We start from the raw sequence: 23,759 nt of genomic DNA, 5'->3' as shown, positions 1-23,759 counted from the left end.
GGGCTTTTACAATGTCTAGGGGTAGTCTAGTCTGGAAAGATATTTTCTACTACCTTTAAATAGTTACTCTTACTTCAAAGGCAAAGGTGTTCTTTTTCCTTTCAGTTGGAGCTATTTCTGACCGAATGCTAAATACTGCTCAGAATGGGTCTTCTGCAATAAATATACAAACTACTTATGTATCGTCCCAGAGTAACATAAAAGCACAATTTGGGAGTTGTATCTAAGATATGCTTCCTCCCTCTCTTTCTTAGAAGTTGTACATATAGGTGGGAGATTTTATATTATTAATTAAAAAACTTGAGGAAATTATCATTTTAATAGCCTTGTCTTCCTTTTGAAGGAGAGAAAAATGGGCCTCTTATGTGAACATAATTTTATTTCTCCAAGCTGTTTAGATAGTTATTTTCATGTGGAATATTTACATCAGCTTGTAAACTGATATATAAGAACTTAAGTTAAAATGTTTCCACTCCATATACTAATGTTTAGCTCTGGTATTCATCCAAGAATTGGGCCCCTCACAATTATAGCATCTGTTTTTGTTTGGTTAATTTTATAATCTCAGATGTTTCCATAAATCCTGAATTAAAGAGAAAACTGCTGGGACCAATTTGTGTGGGTAGGCTAAATGTAATAGTATACCATCACTGTGCAGGGATGTTTTACTTTTTTTTTTTTTCCTGTGGTTTGTTATTACAGAGATCCCATTTTGGCAAATGCTTCCATGCCTTAAAAAAAAAAAAAAGAAAAAGGAGAGAGAGAGAGAAAGGAAAGAAAAAAATGAGTGACACTGCACTGAAAATGACTCTTTTATTTTGTTTTGGTTGGATTATGATGTTTGGGATTTGGGCCATTTGAACCATTGAGAAAATAGGAATGAATGAGTTGGTCACTTTTAGCTCCATCATAAAATGTTCTGTAGAGTTCATAAGGTGTTTCTAGTTCCTTAAATTACTTTAATGCACAATGTAAAATGCTTTTTGATAGTGAAAAAAAAAATAGAGTCAGTGAACAGGATAGCTAGGCATACAAAAATTCCTTATTGTTACATTCCTATATGTACTTCAAAGAAAAATAGTGAAAATGAAAATGCAAAAGGAAAAAAAAACTGTAAAAGGGCTGAAATTCTTTGTCTTTTTTGTATGACTGGTCAGATTCTCACATATAGAGGATCAAGAATCTACACAGTATCTTAGCATCTTTATACATTTCTGTGCCAACAACATAGTAACAAAGAGAGATCTTTTTATTCTTAATTCATTGTATGAAGAATTGAATAGGCAGAGACTTTTCAAGTGGTTAGAAGATTGCAACTGAAGTCTGGGAAAGTCTAAATCACATGGGAAATGTGTTCATTGTTTTAAGGTTCCATCAGATTCTCAATTGCAGGGTACAATTTACAAAATAGTACCTGGAGCCTTTAAGAACTTAAATATTTATTTGATCACTGTCAGAGTACTTCTTTTTTTTAAATCGCTATTGCTGAAGGTAATGGTATCACAAACATAAAGAAGCATCATTGTCAACTACTGCTCCTTTGCTCTGTAGGTGAAATCCTCTTTGAGCTCTGCTCATTTGTGGATGAAAGATTTGGGGGACTATTCTGGAGAATTAATATTTTTAACTGAAGCCTAAAAAGCCTGCTAGGTCTATCTCTCAGATCATAATAATTTTTCTCAATAAAACGAAGTTATTTATCTAATTTTCATTTAGAAGACAATTGAACTTTTTTTCAAAATGGTTCTAGTTCTTTTATAAAAATTAATTGATGGCTTTCATTTAAGTCTAACTTCTGAATTTTTAATTTTGGAACTTATTTTATGTGCTTTGGAGAAAATAGTTTTTCCTCTTTATTAAGAAATGTAATATAATTTCATTTATCATTAGAGCTTTGAGGGATGTCCTTAAAATAATAAGTTATCCTTTATTAAGCTTTCCCCTAAAAGTTATTTGAATTTTGGTTATTTTAGATAAGAACTTGTCATTTTATTTAGGAAAACTTTGTAGTCAGTTTTGGTGATTACACATAGGAAAAAAGGTATGAAATACACTGAAGGAGAAAGTAGCAAGTCTGACCACGTGACTTTGTGTAAGAGAACTTTAGGGATGGAAAGGGGTTCATCCTTTTCTTCCCCATCATAAGGGGTCATGGCTGACACCCTTAAAACAAAAGACAGGTTAACAAGAAAAAAGGATAATAAATTTATTTCACACACGTGTGCACAGGAATTATACAAAATGTAAAAACTCAAAAAAGAAAGGGCCAGATGGTTGATGCTTAAATACCTTTTCTACTGGGGAGAGAAGAGATGTGGGGGTATACGAATAAATTATTTTCAGGGGAAATGAATAAGCCCAAATAAACAATAGCCTGGGACCAACTTTCTCTGAGCTCTAGAGGAGGTTGTGTAGGGAAAGATAAGGGGCAGAACTTCACTATGAACGATAGTTGTCTCATGCAAATAAAGCCCAATCAAGTAATCTTTCAGAACTGCCTTTGAGGGATAAATGATAACCTGTAGTAAAAGTTCTTCTGCCAGACCTTTTAAAGTGTCAGACTTTCGTGTCCTGTTCTTATGAATTACCCTTCCTGGATCTGGATGAGGGTTGGGGGGAGGTGCTTAGAAAAAGCCTATTTGCATCTGCTATTTACTTCATTTCACTAATGTAGATTTCCTCTACAGATGCAAATCTTTTCCACAAAAGACAGCTTTTCAGGGCTATTCTTGTGTATGCAGCTTTTCTGAAAAGCTGTCTCCAAATATGCCAAAGAAACACATTCTGGGGTAAAATATTCTGATTTCCTTCAAAAGGAAGAAGTGGTGTGATGGATATGGTACCCTCAGATATGAGACCTTGTATAACACACCTAATGTTTCTGATTCTCAATTATGAATAATAATATTGCTGAAGGGCTGCTGTGAGGATTAAGAAAAAAACAGGTAACATGGCTACCATAGTGTCTAGAAAAAATACTAAGTGTATTATATGACTAAAACAAATGATTTTCAAGTATGACATGGATAATGCCAAAAACTTCCACAAAGTTTCAAACCTTTCTTTGCCAAGACTTGTGTGATTTTGTGATCTAGATATAAGTAACAGAAAAAATGTCAAGGAAAATGAGATGCTTTTTCAAGTCTATCTAGTATAATAATATGCTTATTGAATTCACTATGAGGAGGAAGATGAAAAAGATCAATAATATTCCAATTAGTATTTATGTTTCATCTAATGTAAAATCCTGGAATATAAAGACTAAAAACTAGCATCAGGAAATAATTTATTATTAATAATTTGGGAATATTCAAAGAGGGAGACATACTTACACTATTCTTTCCCAAAGGATCCTGAAGAAATTTGGTCTTATTTAAATGAACACATATTGTTATATTAAAATAAAATACATTCAATTTCTTTGAACTTTCTTTTTTTCTGTATTTTGAGATTCTACTGAATAAAATCCTAAATATAGTTTAATCAGGAAGAACATGACAAATAACCTAAAAATGATCTCTAATTCCAGTACCTGTAGAACTACTTTTAACATTTTATGTATGTCTCAGGGCTGGTTTCCTAGAAGCCCAACCTACAACGGGGAATCAGACACACATGATTAATTGAGGGAGTGCTCTTGGGGCAGGAGAAGTGATAGAATATGGCAAGGGAAGGAGCTGTGGAAGCTTGTGAAATTGGCTGTAGTCGCATGCTTGTGGTCTCATGGGAAATTCAGAGCACAGGTGGCACTACAGAGTTAGTTGAGGTATAAGGCCAGGTATTTCTACTCTCTATCATGATTGCAAAATGCCTCTTGGGACAGGGCATTCTAACTCTGAGCAAGGCAGTTCCTTTTTAGCCAAGAACAATTCTTCAGAGAAAAGTGGCAGTGGTGAACCTCAGCAGGTAAAGTTCATAGCAGCAGTGAGTATGGGTGCACTGGTCCAGTAAAAGTGATACAGAAGGGACACTTACAGCATTCAAGACACTTTCCTTCTGAGACTGTCTCTCTCTCTCCATAGATATATATAATAGATACGGATGTATACTATATATGTATGTATATCATGTACATATATATTTCTTATTTTTCTACATAGATACAATTACACAGAATGTATTATTTTTAATTGTTTTTTAAAACTTTAACAATATATGATGAACAAGTTTCCATGTTAACAAATAAATTTCTGCAGAGATACATATTACATTGTAAGTATAGATATATCTCATTCATCACTAGACTATTTCTAGATCTTTCTCATTTTAAGTATTTTTTGAATAGAAGAATATATCTTTAAGTATTTGTTGTCTCCAAAGATATAGGCATTATTATTTTATCTTTGACAAATTTTTATATGTTACATTTATGTGCCTCCTCATCCCCCAGATGAATAATTTCTACATTGCTCTTTCTAAAGCAACTTTTTTCCAGCTAGTTTCTATTTCACAGTCTTGGTCAAGATTACAATACATACTAATAATATCTTTGCATTGCTTGCTGATGTTCGAATCCAAGAAAAACGGACTTATTTCTGCCTAAATCACGAAGAAAATTAAATTACTCCTGATATAGAGAACTTAGATAAAGAAATTTTCACTAGTAAAATGGATTTCCTTAGAGAAAACACTTTTTGCAGTTTTTACATTTTGAAAAAATTTTTAAATTCTACCTTTTTGTCCAATAACTTTCAAATGTTATCCAAAATGGATAACTATGTGCCTCAGAAATGTTGTGTCTAAAGTCATAAAAAAAGTCAAGGGTGGTATATATTTAAAGGTTCTCAAATTTTTCTTTGATTTCTATACTCCTTATGTTTAACTACATAACATACTTTTTAATAATTTTATGTAAAGTTTGAAAAGATTCTTACCTTCTGTGCATCTTAATTTGATTTCTATTATACATGATTAACCAAAATTTATTGAGCATCTTTATTTAAATCACTGGACCAGAAGTTGTAGGAAACAGAAAACTACTCATAGTCCCTGCACTCAGAGAGCTTAAATCCTAGCTGTGGGGAAAGTGTTTAAGAGGTGACCTGGCTTATTCTGAAATATACATTCACAAACAGATGGTTTGAAATTGGAACTTATGTTTAAAAGGAAAGCAGAGCATAAAGATTTGGAAATTTTGCAGCCTGACCATGTGGTAGAAAAGTAAAACCCATTTTTTGGGGAGGAATTCAAAACAGCTGCAGAAATTTGCACGAGTAAGGAGGACCTGACTCTTAGTAGCCTAGACAACGGGGGAAATGTCTCCAGGGCATGTCAGAGACCTTCACAGCAGCTCCTCCTATCACAGGCCTGGAGGCCTAGGAGGGAAAAATGGCTTTGTGGGTGGGGCAGTTTCCACTGTGCTCTCTCTCCTGCCACTTTGTGAAGAAAGTGCTTGCTTCCCCTTTGCCTTCCACCATGATTGTAAGTTTCCTGAGGCCTCCCAAGCCATGCAAAACTGTGAGTCAATTAAATCTCTTTTATTTATAAATTATCAAGTCTCAGGTAGTATCTTTATAGCAGTGTCAGAACAGACCAATACACCTGCTTTGTGGACAAAGCAGTGGAGTGCAGCAGTGCTCTGGCTCCTTGGATGGTGAGCACTTTGGGAGTGTCCAGAGGGTGGCACCTGAATGAATATGTCACGCTTGCTGTGGGCAGGTTGGCTGTGAGTTGGTGATGTGGGATCCCTGTGAGTTGGTGATGTGTCAATGAGTGGGAGAACAGAGAACAGAATACTCTTTATGAGCTCCCCAAACTCCATTCCCACTCATTCTCCCAGAACAAGCTGGGTTAGATTTTGAGGTGGTTTCATTAGTATATGAGCAATGGAATGGTGAAATTTGAGCATTATTAATAAATAACTTTATCTGAACCGTAGACTAGCGACTCCTAGAAAAATTCAGGCTATATCAAAATACGTGTGTGTGTGTATATACACACAACTATATATATATACACACACACACACACAAATACACACAAGTATTTTGATGTGTGTGTATATATATACACACATACATAATTATATTTAATTTAAATTACATATAAATATTTTCCATATAAAAATTATACATATATAATTACATATGTGTATGTATATGTATTTAAGTAATAACTTTGGAATTTTTTGTCTATATGCATATCAATATATACATACACACATTTGTGTATTCATCTACACATATAAATGTATTCTGAAGAGATATTCTTACATCTTATTATAGTTTCAAAGAAAATATATATAAAAACAAAATATTGTTGAACATGATTACCTTATTATAAAAGATGCATTTCCCCAATAAAATCTCCTATAATATATGTGCTAATATAATATATTAAGAAATACTTTTGTATACTAATTTATAATCTTATATACTCATTTCTCGAATATTCTTGAAAACACATTCCTAGTATTTAGTATAATTTTAAAAATATTGTCATGCTGACATAATATTGTCTAGCAAAAAGGTTATGCATCGGCAGTTTCCACTGAAATAAGCTGTCATCAGCACATTTCCTTATGAAATAATATTCACTAAAAATAAGATATTCTATTAGCTAAAGGACTGCTCATCACATTGTCAATTTTCTATAATAATATACACTTCACAATATGGTGCTGATAACACATAGGTAGCATTTCATTTATTTACTATAGAGTCAAAATGGAGATTAGATATATTGCACTCAAAGAAAGGATGCCAATTAAGGGTATTCTCTCCACAGTCTGTGGTACCATACAATAATGTGATCCATATCCTTGTTATCCAATATTAGATACTAGCATTCCTCCACATTTATTTTTCTCTCTCTTTTTTCTTTTCATTATTAACTCTGGCATATTGTCATAACTACTACAAGACTTGGCAATGAGATTGCCAAACCAGGAAGTGCTTGGACCAGAGCCTAAGCAGACCCATAGGGATAGATGTGAAAGCAGACAGGAAGCCTCATAATATATAGGATAAATATGTTGGAGTTTGTCACAGTGAAGTTTCAATCTTTACCACTGGTTAGCTGTCTGAATTTATGTAAATAGTTAATGTTTTCAAGCTTCGATTTTCTTTCATTAAAATGGATATATTAATTTGATCTCTTTGGGAGAGTGTGAGGACTAAATGAGATAATGTTTGTAAAGGGTTTGGCCTAGAGCCTAGCACACAATAGAAGGAGCCTAATAATTGCTAGCTCTATCCATGTGCCTCATATTTAAAATGTCATTCTATTGGCTTCTGGCTTCCATCATTTCTATTGAGAAGTCAGCTCTAAGTCTTATTGTTGCTTCTCTGAATGCTTTAAGACATTTGTATCTTTTAGCAGTTCAACTAGATGTACCTAGTAGTGTTTTCCTTCATATTTATCCTGCTGGCATTTCATTGTGTTAAGTCAACATGTAGCTTGAAGTCTTTTATCTGCTCTGAAAAATTCTCAGCTATTATCTTTTTTAAAACAGTGTTTAGCCCATTCTCTTTCTCTTTCTACTCTAGAACTCCAATTATACCTATGCTAAACTTTATCACTGAGTCTAGTATCACGTATGCCTCTTTCTATATTTTTATTCTCTTTTTTACTGTATGCTTTAGTCTGACTAAACCTCTCTTCAGCTATATTACCCTCTTTTATTGTGCAACATTTTATGATGTAAACATTCAAACACAGAACTATCCAAAAAAATGTATATTAAGTACCCATATATCTACCAAATATATTCTACCATTAATATTATATTATACTTATGTTATCTCTGTCATTTATCTCTGTCATTTTATATCTCTGTCAATTTAACAATCCATCTTACTTTTTGAAGGATTTCCAATTAAATTGCAGATATCAGTGCATTTTCTTTAAATGCTTTAGAATGCATATCATCAACTAGAATTTCATATTTGTTTACAGATTTTATTTCTTTTGAGGTAGAATTTATGCACAATGAATTGCATAAATCTTAAACCTTTATTTCCTGAGTGTTGACAAGTGCAAACACTTGTATAAACACATATTTTTGGGGGGATACAATTCAACTTATAAGACATAGAACCCATAAGATATAGGAGATTTTTATCATCATCCATCCCCTTTTCCAGTCAATCCCAATGTCTACACCCTGAGCAAGCACTGGTCTGAATGTTTTTTTTTTGCCAGCCACCCTTGCCATTCCTTGGCTTGTAGATGCATTACTTCAGCCACATGACTGTCTTCTCCTTGTGTGTTTACATCATCTTTCCTCTGTATGCTATCTCTGCGCCCAAATTTCCCCATTTTATAAGAATATCAATCATAAATATTAGGAACTATCCTAATGACCCCATTTTCTTTTTCTTTTTTTTTGAGATGGATTCTCACTTTGTTTCCCAGGCTGAAGTGCAGTGGCACAATTTCGGCTCACTGCAACCTCCACCTTCTGAGCTCAAGTGATTCTCCTGACTCAGTCCCCCAAGTAGCTGGGATTACAGGCATGTGCCACTGTACTCAGCTAATTTTTGTATTTTTAGTAGAGGCGGGGTTTCACCAAGATGCCCAGGCTGGTCTTGAACTCCTGATCTCAGGCGATCCACCTGCCTCAGCCTCCCAAAGTGCTGGGATTACAGGCATGAACCACCGCACCTGGCCCATGAACTCATTTTAACCTAATTTTCCCCTATAATCACCCTATTTCTATACAAGCTCACATCCTGTGGTGCTGGAGATAGAACTTCAAAGTATCGTTTTGGGAAGACACAATTCAACTATAACAACAGTTCATTCTCTTTTATTGCTGATTAGTATTATACTGTATGACTATTTCACAGTTTGGTTTTAATCCATTCTGTTGATGGATAACTGAATTGATTCTAGTTTTGACCTACTATGAACAAAGCTGCTACAAATACACTTGCACAAGTTTTTTTTTCTTTTGTAATGATATGTTTTTTATTTCTCTTGGTTACACACCTAGGCATAGAATTGCTGGATCACTGGAAAGGTACATATTTAGTTTTATAAGGACCTGTCATATCTTTTTCCTAGGTTGTTGTGCCATTTCATAACACCTACTAACAATGTTCAAGAGTTTTGATTGTTCCACATTGTCACTGTCACTTACAACGTTGTCATGGTAATAAGTAGTTTTAATTTTAGCTATTCTGGTGGATGAGCAGTGACATCTATTGTATTTTTTATTTTAGATACTATTTTCTAGTTTTAGAATTTCCATTTTATTCTTTTGATATAAATTTCCATTTTCTGATTGATTTATCTATCTTATCATCTGTTATCTTTAATATATTAATCACAGGTATTTAAAACTCTATGTATTAAAACCAATAACTGAATCACATGTGCATCAGGTCCTATTTTTTTTCTCATTTTTTTTCTTGTATACCTGGTAATTTTTTGTTTAACTTAAATTATGGAAATCATGTACAAAATTTAGAGTTTCTAGAAAATGTTACCTTTTTCTGGAGAGGATGTTTTAGTCTTTGTAAAGCTGATCTATTTTAACCTCACTCTTAGACTGTAGCTCTTCTGGAGCTCAGTTGAAGGCTTGAGGTTTTTATTAGAAGCCCGTTCTTTTGGTGATCTTTTAATTCCATTTTTTATCTCCCCAGAATTATGAAACTGACAAAAATCATGTTTTGATTCTTAATCTCATAGCAGCTACTTTCTGCTGTGCTCTCTACCTTTCAGCCTACAGTACATACAAATCAGCAAATGCCTCAAGGGGAAAACAAGACTCAGACTGTTGGGCTCAATTATTTTAATAATATCTCTGGGAACTTGGCCTCTCTCAGGTCCTGGCTGCCTTAGCATCCTTAAATCTAAATTTGGTCTTCCTAGACCCATCAGATTGCTAAGTTTCTTTAAAATGCTATTAACTATTTAAAGCCAAAGCAATTATGATGGACTATGGGGCTTATAATATATGTTGTATTAAAACATATCACAAGAATACAAAGAATGAGGTGGAGGTTAAATAACATTATAAGGCTATGTAGTTCTTGGATTGTTCTTTAAGCAGTGTAGTATTATTTGAAATGATGCTGTGATAAGTTAAGAATGTACATTGTGATCTTTAGGGTAAACACTAAACTATACACAAAGACACCCACCCACCCACCCACCCACACACACACACACAAAAAAAAGTTATAGGCCTGTGCTACGTAACAGACTGCATATTCAACAGTGGTTCCGTAAGATTATAATACCATATTTTTATTGTATCATTTCTATATGTAGACACAGAAATGCCACCATTGTGTTCCAATTGTCTACAATATTCAGTACAGTATCATGCTGTACAGGTTTGCAGTCTAGGAGCAACAGGCTAGACCATATAGCCTAGGTGAGTAGTATTCTATACTATCTAGGTATATGTAAGTAAATTCTATGATGTTTGTGCAAGAATAACATCATTTAATGATGTGTATCTCTGAACTTGTTCCTGTAATTGATACATGAATACATTGCTAAAAAGTCAATAGAGTAGATAAAATTAAATTTTAAAAATCGCTATTATATTTCACACCAAGATACACTCCTTTGCCATATTTTGAGATGGCTATTCGGAGGTCCTGCAAACAAGAATAGCCCTGAAAAGTTGCCTTTTGTGGAGGAGATTTGCATCTGTACAGAAAAATCTACTTTAGTGAAATAAACAGCCAGGCTTTCTCTGAGGCCCTCCCCTTTATTCAGACCCAGGAAGGATTAACTCAACCAGAGGCTTCCCCATCTATTCTTTCTGAAAGCTGCTACCTATGAGGTTTTATCTACATAACAAGATCATCTTTGCCCCATGTCTTTCTTTTTCTTCCTCCCTCCCATAACCTGTCTTGCCACGTTCCTAGCCCCTATTTTTCCTGTAACCTCAAGATAGTATAAAAGCAAAAACAATCTAGCCCTTTCTTTTAGTTTTACTATTTTGTATGACTCTCATGCACATGTGAACATGTTAATTTTTGTAATGCCTTTTCTCCTATTAATCTGCCTTTTGTCAGTTGATTTTCAATGAGCTTTCAAAGGATGAAGGGGAAGTTTTTCTTTGATGCCTACAGCAGAGTTAAACTGAACTGAGCAAAGCCATAATTATATTAAATATAAATGCATTAAGCACTCCATTAGAAAGAAAGAAATTATAAGACAATAAAAAATAAGACTTATTTACATGTTGCTTATGAGAAACATTCTACAACATCTAAAAACTCAAGTTAAATTTAAAAGACTAGAAAAAATTATTGGGCATATACCCAAAGGAGTATAAATAATTCTACTTTAAAGATACATGCACACATATATTCACAGCAGCACTATTCACAATCGTAAAGGCATGGAATCAACCCAAAGGCCCATCAAGGATAGACTGGATAAAGAAAATGTGGTATATATGCAACATGGAATACTATGCAGCCATGAAAAGGAATGAGATCATCTCCTTTGCAGGGACGTGGATGGAGCTGGAAGTCATTATCCTCATCAAATTAACACAGACACAGAAAACCAAACACTATATGTTCTCACTTATAAATGGGAGCTGAACAACAAGAACATATGGGACACAGGGAGGGGAACAACATACACTGGGGCCTGTCAGGGGGCTGGCGAGAGGGAGAGCATCAGGATAACGCACACAAGTCTTAATACCTAGGTGATGGGTTGATAGGTGCAGCAAACAATCATGGCACACTTTTACTTATGTAACAAACCTGCATGTCCTGTACATGTATCCCAGAACTTAAAATAAGAGTGGGAAAAGATGTATCACACAAGTACTAAGCATAAGAAAGTTGGTGTCTATCTTATGACACAGGAATAACATTTCTAGGTATTAAGTTGAGAGAAAAAAATATGTCCATAGAAAGATGTATGTGAGTCTTTATTCATAATAGCAAAATTTAAAGACAATACAAAGGTGTATCAATAAGAAAATTGATTAAAAAACTGTTATATTTTTGTACAATTGAATACTACTTAACAGTAAAAAAGAATAAAGTCTTGACTGACTCAACAACATGGACAAACCTCAAAAATACTATTTGTTTGAAGGAAGCTAGATGCTAAAGAATACTTGTGTATGATTTCATTTTACGTGTGTTCCAATAATAGGTAAATCTATTCCAGGCTAATAGAAATCAGAAACTTCTTACCCTTAGGAGAAGGTAAGCTAACTGGAAAGGGGGCATGAGGAAAATTTTTAGGTTGATGAAAATGTTCTATATCTTATTTGGGTGGTTGTTAGGTGGAGATATATAATTATAAAATCATTAAGCAAAACACTTAAGATATGTGTATTTTATTTTATGTGAATTATAGCTCAATAAAAATTTAGAGTGAAGCATCAGTTTAAAACAAATATGGAATAAGACATTACTCAATTATATTTATTTGTTTTATTTATGAGAGAAGACAATAAATACAACTCGTTAAAAAGAAAAAAAAGTATTCCAAAGATTGAGTTGGTTTTTTTGCCATCTTATTTTAATGGGTCAACTAGTAACATATGTAACTGAATATGAGATTGAAACCATTGAAAAGTTTAGTAGATCAATAAATTCCTTCTTCCAGCGATGGTGGTTCTAACAGAACTCTTAATGGTAGATCCAGTGTACATCTCATATGTCCAAAATATTGGATAAACCTGTGTGGAAAGGGTTTGGGTTTAAAGAGCTCAGTGTTTGTGCTCTGAGGAGTATATCAAAATTACATAAAACATTAAATAAAAGAGCTATTTCCTCAGACTAAAATAACATGCATTCACAATTGTTTTATAACTTGTGCTGAAAAAATGTTTTAGAGATTTCTGGCAACCGAAAGAATCCTAACACTATATTAGAAATGTTTTCAAAGATTTAAGGTAAACATAGATATAATATATGAACAAATAGAGGTTCACAGTAGAGAAATGAGAACTATAAAAATTCAAATAGAAATTTGAGAAGATGGAAAATTTACTGGAGGTTATAACAACAGATTGGACAGTCAGAGAAAGAAATAACTGAACTTGAAGATAAGTCAACAGAAACAAGCCAACCAAATCTCAGAGAGAAAAAAAGAGATTGGAAAAAATTAAAATAACAGTATCGATCTTTTTATTGTGTGGCAATATCAAAACATTGAACATATATGGAACTGGAATCACAGAAAAGGGAGAGAAAAGAATTGCATTAGCAAAAATACTTAAAGAAAACATGCTCGAAGTTTTCCAAATTGAAACAATCTCTATGAAAGCTTAATTACTTATTGAAGATAAAAGCTTAGTGGGAATTGCAAAGTGATCTTTTCTTATCCAGCAAACAGATTTGCCATTGGGAGTCACAATTTTTAAACAGCTTTACTGAGATATAATTGACAAAATCAACTACATACAAAGTGCACAATTTGATACATTTTGACTTATCAATAAGACCCCCAATTTTTCTTATGCCCATTTATAATTTCTCTCTCGGACCTTCCTGGTCTCCAGACACCTAGCCATCTGAGTTCCATCACTAAAAATTTGTTTTCATTTTCTAGAATTGTATGTAAATGGAATAATATGGTAGGTACCTCTTTTTTGGTTGATTACTTTCACTCATCATAATTATTTGAAGGTTCATCGATGTTGTTGTGCCTATTAATAGTTCATTTCTTTTTATTGTTAAGTAATCTAATTGCTTATAGCGAATTACTAGAACTGATAAAATGAAGCTATGGCGATAGAAATCTGGAAAGTGATTGCCTCTGCAGGAGGGGTGAGGGAATTGCTTGTAAAGTGCCAGGAAGGAAGTGTCTGTGGTATGGGCGCGGCTTATATAGGTGCACACGTTTGTTGTAACCCACTGAACTGGAAACTTAAGATGTGTGCTTTTCACTGTGAATAATTTATACCTCAATAAAAATCAAAGAAAAGGCAGGGTATGAAAAAAAAATCACCAGATGTGGTTTTAGTTTGCCTAATTGCCAAAACATTTGTTGATATTTTCATGTGCTTGAGTCAGTGATTTATTTTTCATATACCTGGTTACTCTGAGTACCATCTTTGACATGAGTTTTAAGCATTTCCCTGTGATTTAGCTCTTTTGTGAGGGCAAATTTGTGAAAAGTTTATTGTATAACAAGCTTTCTCAAAACATTCCAACTAAATCAATCATTACTTTCTCCAAGTTATCTTTATAAAAATAAAATCTATGCCCCAAATGGAGTATACCTACGATATTGCCCAATATATCATGTAGTAAAATGGAGTAATAGAATTGTTAATGATAAGGTTTCATTTATATGTATAATTTTTCCTTTATCAATAAAATATAATATATACCCTTTATACTAGATAGAATTAAATTTTATCATAAAAACTAAGAAAAATTATTCAAATGAACTTATAGGTCAAATAATTTCAATAAAATAACAGTTTTATTGAATGACAAATGATTAAAGTCTAGGTATTAACTTATTTGTTCAAACATTTATTGACTACCTGTAACATTTCTGATTTATATGCTTTTCCACTTCTAAATATCATTGGTATTTTCATAACATAATGAAACACATAAGCTACATTATAAACAGTAGCTTATATAGAAAAGTGATTACATTTTTTGGTGTGTTTTGGTATACACAATGCAATATTAAGCTATTTATAATTAAGCCATACTCAATATTGAAGCATTATTGAATATTCAGTATTACACTTGATATTTACCTCTATATAACCTAACTAGAGGATGCTGGGGTCAGAGCCCACTGGCACATGAACCACCACTTGTAACATTCTTTTCACAGTATGTTCAGTCTTCAATTTTGTTTCAGTACCATTCCTTATAGCAGAGCAAAAATGTACAATTTGGTGTCTGAGTGTCTTTGAAAAATAATTATTCAGACAAATAAATGTAGTATTACTGGTTTGGGTTTGCTTCTGTACGGTTTGGATTGCAATTTTTCAATTGGAACCTCAATGAAATAATCATCATTCAATTATATTTTATCTCCCTACTTGCTCTTCTTATCTTCAGATCCCATCATCTGGGGCTCTGAATCATCCAGGACAAACCAGGAGCACCTATGCTGGGCTGCTTTTGTGCTACATGAGACTCCAACATCATTCTCCTGATTGGAAGGGACTCTCCAGGGGCTTCCTTTTGTCCTTAGAAATATGTCAAACTCCTCGGGCTATCAGCCCCTCTGAAGAGTGGCCCCTCTCTTGCCTATGACCTGGCTTCGGCCCACCCTTCTCCCCCTGCGCTCAGCACTCCAGTTGCTCAGATCTTCTCTCTGATCCCGGAGGCTGCCAGGCTCATCTTGTGTTTGCATCTTTAGAATGTTCTTCCTCAGATCTTCATAAGGCTAGATCTTCCTTATCATTCCAATCTCAGCTTAAATACTACTTCTTAGTAAACCCGTTCTTAAAATCTCTTATGACGTGGCCCCTCTTCTTATCCTTATCCTTTATAGTGCTACCTGTGGGTTTTTATTTTCTACATTGAATTCTTACCCTTATCTAATTTCCTGTTAGTTTACTTGTACATTTTCTGTTAGACCATAAGCAGGGCTGTACATTGCCCAAATCCAGGCAGTCCCCTCACATTGTTGTCCATGTGGATGTTGTTCCTGGAGTGAGACAGGGTAAACCTGCCAGCCTCACACAGTGGGCCTTGGTAACAGCAGCTCCTGGTAAATGCTATTATTCCTAGTACCTAAAACAGTGCCTGACACACAGCAGGTGCTCCAAAAATATTGCTGGAAAATGAACTCTTAAATTTAATGGTTTCTAGAGGCCTAGGGGAGCTAGAGAATTTATTTTAGCTGTAATCTTTTCCATTTTTATTGCTCTGGTGAGTTCCTTCAAAGAAAACCTACATTTAAAATAGTAAAAATGACTAAATTTCTGATATAAATTACGAAGAAAGGAATCAATCATTTACCTGAATTGCTTAAGAAATTGCTTAAGGTTAATATGCTCATGTTACTGATAGTTTAATTTTAATGATTATAGGCAGAATGTTTTTTAAAAATCTTTTTCATTAACATTTGTATTTGTATATTAATCATAAATAACTAATGTACTATCAGTATGCGATATTACCCATCTCTATAAATCTTTTGGGATAAGACCACTTTGCTAGGTAGATTAGATTTCACAATAATTTAAATGAGTCTTCGAACTAAAAAATATTCCTCATTCTCAAACATTTAATATACTGATGAAAAGTCATACCACATTTTATTTAAAAAGAAATATAATATTTTCTTCCAAAAATTCAAGCAAATGCAATCATATAGATAAAAGAAGAAAATCTGAATTTGTGAACTAAAAATTAAGATGACCAGGATTATAAAATTTAAAATAGATTCTCCATCATGTATCATATATTTATTCAGTTTTACTATAAAGATCCTGCATAGGAAATATTTAAACACAGCAGGGTTAGGTTTTCCTCACCGTGACTCATCTTTGGACTCAGGGATGAATGTACACGAGAGCTTTGGTCAGATTAGTTGAACGTGGTCTATTTGATAGTAATTGATCCTGTGTGCATGTTACATTCCCTGGAATTGATAACAACCACAAAAAAAACCAACCCCTTTGCCTTCAAACCCACCTATGAAATAAAAATGCTGCAGCTAGTGTGTTTTTAAAAAATAGACATTTTATTACACTGCAGCATTTCTTCCTTTTTCTCTGTGGTATCATTTGAAGTCTGTTTTTTTAAAACAGAAGTTGAACAAATGAATCCTTCTGTCCTCACTTTCAGTTGTCAGCAGTGCTTCAGTGTGAGATGAAATAAATTGCCAAGCCCTTTCATCTTCTATAATCAGCTCTGCACAGCTGAGTACACCCACAGCCCTGCACGCCGCCTCTGCCAGCACTGATTCTATGTGGAACAGGAAGTCTTTGTTAGTGCCACATTTCCAACGCTCTACACAGGAGTGGGTTTATTTTGGTTCCCTCCTTCCTTTCTTGCTCCCTTGCCTCTTCCACCTCCTTTCTCCCTGCCTGCACAGCTGATGTGCAGTCCATTTCCTGTAGGAAAGAAGTTTTAGGGGATTGACATTATGTTTTTTTAAAAGATATGTCTGAGGTAGTTTTTTTCCATCCTGCAACACAATCATGCGTATCATTCCTTTAGTCATGTACAAATTGACAAGCTTTACAAATGGGAAGTTATTTGGAGAAGTCCTAAACAACGCCTTTACTAGGTCAAAATGTTATTTTATTTTATTTTGCTTTGTTTTGTTTTATTTTATTTTATTTATTTTATTTTATTTTTTTTGGAGACAGAGTCTCACTCTGTCACCCAGGCTGGAGTGCAGTGGTGGGATCTTGGCTCAGTCTCCCAAGTAGCTGGGATTACAGGCACGTGCCACCACCCGTGGCCAATTTTTGTATTTTTAGTAGAGATGGGGTTTCACCATGTTGGCCAGGCTGGTCTCCATCTCCTGGCCTCATGTGATCCGCCTGCCTTGGCCTCCCAAAATGCTGGAATTGCAGGTGTAAGCCACCGTGCCTGGCCCAAATGCTTTATTTTTAAAAGCAGAGAAGCAGCACACTTATAACACCAAGGCAGGATATCCACAAAGATTTACTTATCACACTCCAGGTCTTTAATTTCTAGCTCCCAAACTATGTGGACTTCTATTAGGGAACAAAGCAGAGCATAACAGGTTGGTGTAGGGGCTACAAACAAGTATCTGCTAGTTATTGTGAGTTTTCATTGTTGTTTTCTGCCAGGAATCCGAGTTCCTTTCAAGATCGTCCTTCCTTTAGTCCATGTACCTCTGGTAGGGCTACCAGTCCCTGGTTACTCCTTCTTTTCCGTGTCTTCTTCCTCCTTATCCCCACCACCATCATCCTGCTCTTCATCATAGTTGTCAGCATGGTGGTTATTAGGTGTCAGGTGCTATTCTTAATGCCTTACTTGTATAAACTCAGTTTAATCAGTTTGGCACAGTTCAGCTAAATGATTTGCCTAATGTCACACAGCTAGTTTAGTGTTGAAAGTGAGATCCAAACCTGGGTATTGTGTCTCCAGACTTCTGTTCTTATCTAGTTCACAATGGTGCTGCTCTAAGGGTGGGCAGATGACTTACTTGTACCCTACCTGCCTAGACACAAAGATTAGTTCAGGGCTGGGCACATGGTTCAAGAGGAGGGAAGATGGTATGTGTAGAAGTTGCACATTTTGTCTTTCTGCAGGCGTTACAAAGCCAGCAGGATGGGACTCTGGGACTGTTAGGGGACATCATACCGGTTGTGTGCAGAGATGGAGCCTTGATGATATTTACTGAGTTCTGGTCCAGCTTCTCCTGAATGCAGTTTATCCAGAATTTTTTTTTTTTTTTGTAATGTGAGCCAATAAGTTATCTTTGTTTGCTCAAGTCAGGTACCTTGGAATGTTTACCACTGTTAGAAGAAGAGTTATCAAGTGACAGAGGAAAAGGGCAAAATGTCAACAATTCCCAAAGAATGCCAGATGTCCCCCGTCTACCTGTGCCTGCTGTAGTCCACCACTTCCCTCCCCCAGGGCCCTATCCAAATGCAATTAGCCCTGTAAAAATGATCGTGTCTACTCAGTTAAGCTACTGGCTTCTTATACATAAAAAACAAACCCATTTTAAGATGAGAGGATATGCTGGCCTGGAAATGGGTATTGATCTTTTAAGGCTGAATTTATAAACTCAAATTGCATCTCAAGTGGGAAAGGACTAGAAACGAATTATTGTTTTCCAGCCACTTTCTGGTGAGAAGGATTGGTAACACTTGGAAACCAATTATAACAATAACAGACCAGAAAAGTAATTCCCGGGGAATGTCTTTCTCTGGGGTGCCGCTGAACACCAATAGAAGCAAAGTTATTTCTTCTTAAGATTCAAATTATCTCTTTCCTCAAGACTAAGTTCTTCGGGAACTTATGATATAAGTTGGAAGTACAATATCATCATTTCCTCTTAGAGAGGTCCTGTAGCGTGCTCCCAGTTGACTTTACGAAGACCAAGTTGATGGCCATTTGCCTGAGGTTTGCAGAATTGCCTTGTTTTATGGAAGGAGATTGTGTTGTATTTATCCTGTAAGCCCAGCACCAAACACAGTGCCTTTCACATTACAGCAGCTAACATTTATCAAGCACTCCTACATCAAAACTTTTTAAAGAAGCTCATGCACATTTTTTTTAACTTACTTTGTCTGATGATATGGGTACTTTTATGACCAGCGTCCCTATTTTACAGATAAGGAAACTGAGGCACAGAGTTGTCAAGTAACTTTGGCAATCAACCAGGTACCAAGTGGGTGAAACAAGGGTCTGAGCAGGCAGTCAGCTCCTGAGGCCATATTGTTAACCATTGTGCTGTACTGACTTCTCTTGTAGAAGGTGCCTGATACGTATTTCTTGACTAGAACTGAAATTGTTGAATTTCTCACGTGGCCCAGCTAGCAAGAAAATAGGATTTTATGTTTTAAAAAAATAAATAGCAACTCTCAGTTAAAAGAGCCAGCCACAAACAAAATTCCTTGACTTTCCTGAGGCTTTGATTATGCCAAGATAATTCTAGTCTGTAGAATTACTTTGCTGTCATCAGCATACATAATTAAATATTTAGTAGGAAAATTAATATATTTAAATTTTTTAAAATTAAGCTGACCACTAATAGCTCTGCTTATCAGTAGAAACTTTATATTTTATATGACAACTGAAGAACATTTTAATGACCAATAAAATTGCTCCCTAGATCCTAGCAGTTTTCAGATTCGAAAATTGTAGCTGAAGATACTGTTAGTCATTCCTAAATTACTAACTGCTCATTACTGACTTCTAAATTGTCTAGTTTATCTTTACATTTGAGAAGAATAAAAAAAAAATGACTTCCCTAGAGATAGATTACATTCAAGGTAGGTATACTTTATAAACTTATGTATACATTTAAGACATAGGTTGCTATAGAATAAAAACACACTGTACTCTCTTTGTATAAATATATCTGAATATAACTAAGTCTATGTATTATCTAATTTGGGGAGAAGGGATCAAAAGACCATATCATTATAAAGTTAATTACAATAATGGTATGATTCAATTGTTTCCATAAATAAATGAATTTTTTTTACAAAGTTTAAAAATACTTACCTTAATTTCTATTTTATTTACTTACCGCGTATTATCTATTTAGGGACAGATATTTAATTATGCATTTCTGCTACTAAAATGTGTAGAGTAGTAGACCTTTGAATAGATCTGATTACTTGGAGATTAGACATCAGTTAAGACTATTTATCTAACTTAAGTTTTTCATCAAAAACTTTCTAGCTATAAGTAAAAATGAAAGAATGGCAAGAAACCACAGTGATTGTAAAAAGATGTATGGCCTCTACATATAGATATAAAATAATATATTTTGAACTCTCAGGATGGAGAGGATGATGATCTTGAATCATGCTTTTCAAATACATTTAAATAGACTGTCAGCACTGTGGAGATCTGGGATTCTGATCTAGGTAAATCCTGGCTGAAGCTGGGTAACTCTAACATCCTCTTTGGGAACTATTTCTATGACTTTTAAAAATCAGACTAAATACACCTTATTTTATTTGGCTAAATGTATTTACTCTGAAAATTCCACGATCATTTTTATGACTTTAAATTCAGTCAACTAAACAGTATCAAATGCCAATTCTGTGCAAGGTGATGTTGTTTGTGCTGTGGATGATACAAAGATAATCACATATGGACTTTGTCTTTCAGTTTAATTAAGGGGGACAGACAGGCAATAACTTCATCATGAAATGTGTATGTACTATGAAAGAGTTGCAAAGTCTATTAGGAACAAAGCAGAGACTTCAAGAAAATAATTCTGATAGAGTGAAGGCAGGGTGGCTTCAGGGAAGTATCAGTATTTGAGATAGACAGAAAGACTTTGACATGGGAAGAGGTGGTGGGGAGGACTTTCCATGAATGTGATCTCTTTTCACCTGAACCCCAATAATCTAGAGATGAAGAGGGGGCACATAATGTACAAATTAAGAGTCCAGGCTAATGTGGAGGGCTCATACAGCAACAATTTCTATTTGTGTGACCTTAATTCCAACATCTACCAATTGGCTACTTCCTATGACTTATTTAAATCACAATAAATACACATTATTTTATTCTGCTCACGAATGTTGTCTCTAAGCCTTCTCTTCTCGTGTACAGTTGAAGGTGAAGTATCACACAGAAACAGACTGCCACTATTAACTCATGGTTTAGGCCTTGCACTCCCACCAAAAGCTGGCTCACCATTCTGCGCAGACTTGACTTGGCAAGGCGGGGCAACATAAATTTCCAAATGTCGGGTTGAGACCCTCACACCTAGGGACTCCAGCAGGACACAGTCTACGCTCTCAAGTCCAGGGTTATTCCCTTAAAACTCACCAACTATCCTCTCCTACCTAACTCTGGTATACTAGTGAGTCAGTGGATGAAGAGATGCTGGGGGAACCCACTGTACCGCCAAAGGAAGAGGCACATTGAACCCAATCTGTTTTCTCCTTATGCTGATGATGTGTTCCATTTAAAACAATATATTTTATTTACTCTGTTGTTTTTTTAGACCTAGTCTTTGTCTTTTTGTAGCATCTACACCATCTCTTGCTTAGGCCAATGAGCTCAAAGTTTGTATTTAACCTATAGCTGTTGATGTACAGGCACAAATGCTTATTAGGTTATCATAGTGCTAATTTTGTTTCTTATGATTGAGAAACTTTAGGTATAAAAATTTAAGTAATTTCTAAAGGCTTGTCTAGGAGCAGCCAGGTTCTTCGCTGTTGCTCACTGTGACCTCCCTGGCCCTTTAGTTTTGACAGTTTTCATTACATAAAGGCTGAGTAGCCTGTAGGAACCTTTCTGTGTAATTTATTCTGTTAGGGTTTTGTTCTTAAGTTTCTCACATTTAAAAAATGAGATTATAAAAATAATTGTTTCAATGATGGCTTTAGGCTTAAGATCATTAGATTTTTTTTCCATTGTAAAGCATTCAATAGTACATTTTCCAATATATTTTTTATTGAGGTGAAATATACATATAACATTTACCATCTTTATCATTTTTAAGTATACATTTCACTGGTAATAAATACATATATCTACATATATTTCTCCCCCTTCATGCACACTCCTCCCTCCCCTTCCCAGGCTCTAGTAATTGCCAATCTACTCTCAATCTTCATGAGATCCACTTTTTTAGCTTCCACATGTGAGTGAGAAAATGCAATATTTATCTTTCTGTGCCTGGTTACTTTCACTTTGATTTGTCAAAACCTGGCAAAACAGATGCCTGGCTGGTTCCTCATTCACTCTTCAAACCACTTCTCAGAAGTCTTTTGGTTTTCTTGATCATCTTTGAATGTGACCTATAATTCTGATTGTAGCTCAGTTCACATTAAAGATAAACAGAAGGAATGAAAGAGGTTGTTACCAACAATGCAGTCCATAGTCAAGCAATGCACTAGTGTGTTCTTAATTTTATGAAATATATTTTACTGTCCAGGTAAAAATCCATCCAGAAGGCGAAAGCTGTAGCATTCAAATCTTGGAATACATAAGAATCACTAGTCTGTTTAAGTTAGATTTCTGGCCTCATCCTCAAATAATCCAATATAGATTTGGGGTGGGAAGCAGGCATCTATCTGCCTTTTAAGTTTTTATAACTTTTTCAGATACTTCTGGGGCAGCTGGTTTGCAGAACACTTTAAGGAAAAAAAATGTAAAAGTGGCTACTCATAGTTAGCCCCTTTATATCTAGTTTGAATGTTTTTTTTTTAAATCAAAATTAATGGTATAAGAGAAGAACAATGATGATTGTTGTGACTTTTAATGTTGCTCTAAATCTGAAATGGAGAAAAACACTAAAGTGTCCAGAGTTTCCTGTGATTTGTCCCTTTAATGACTTTATGAACCACGTGGAAGACCTTTAAAGATTACCAATAGGCTGTGGCCCACACTTTAAGAATCACTTTTCTCAGCTGTCTTAAAATTATGGCAGAATGCCCAGAAACTGATATTTAACATCCATGGAAATATATCTACTTGCAATCTTACAAGTGAAAACAACTTTAGGAAGCCAGTTCCCACTTCAGTATTTGGCACTGGATAAAAGTTTCACATCCACAGTAGAGATCCACATTCAAAAACAGAGACAATATTTGCAATAATTTCATTTACTAAAAATAACAGCAAAGGATGTGCATCTGATGTTGATCCCTGGCGGCATTTAGTTTGTTTACACTCTGTCTTAGCTGTGCCCATAATCATGTCTGCAACCTTTGGATATACTTAGAAGAGCCACATAAGGTTGTCATCCATCATAGAGAAGTATAAAAACAAAAATTTCTTCAAACAAATACTTAAATATTTAAAAATGAACCAAAAGTCTATTTGCTCAAATTTAAAAGCAGCAAGTAGATAAACAAATACATATAAAATTATAAAGTTATCTGACCTAAGGTGGTTTCATTTTTATGCTTTGTTTGTTTGCTTGTTTTAGAGACAGAGTCTTACTCTGTTGCTCAGGCTGGAGTGCAGTGGCATAGTCATAACTCACTGTAGCCTCAAAATCCTGGTCTCAAGCAATTCTCCTGCCTCAGCTTCCTGAATAGCTATGGCTACAGGCATGTGCCACTAAGCCTGGCTAATTTTTTTGTAGAAATAGGGTCTCTCCATGTTGCCTAGGCTGGTCTCAAACACCTGGCCTCAAGCTATCCTCCTGCCTTGGCCTCCTAAAGTGAATGAACCCTGAACCTGGCCACATTTTTATGTTTAAAAAGTGTTTTTACT

The sequence above is a fragment of the Papio anubis genome, chromosome 5, assembly GCF_008728515.1.
Source record: "Papio anubis isolate 15944 chromosome 5, Panubis1.0, whole genome shotgun sequence".
In the NCBI taxonomy this organism is placed as follows: Eukaryota; Metazoa; Chordata; class Mammalia; order Primates; family Cercopithecidae; genus Papio; species Papio anubis.
This window is presented reverse-complemented; position numbering follows the sequence as displayed.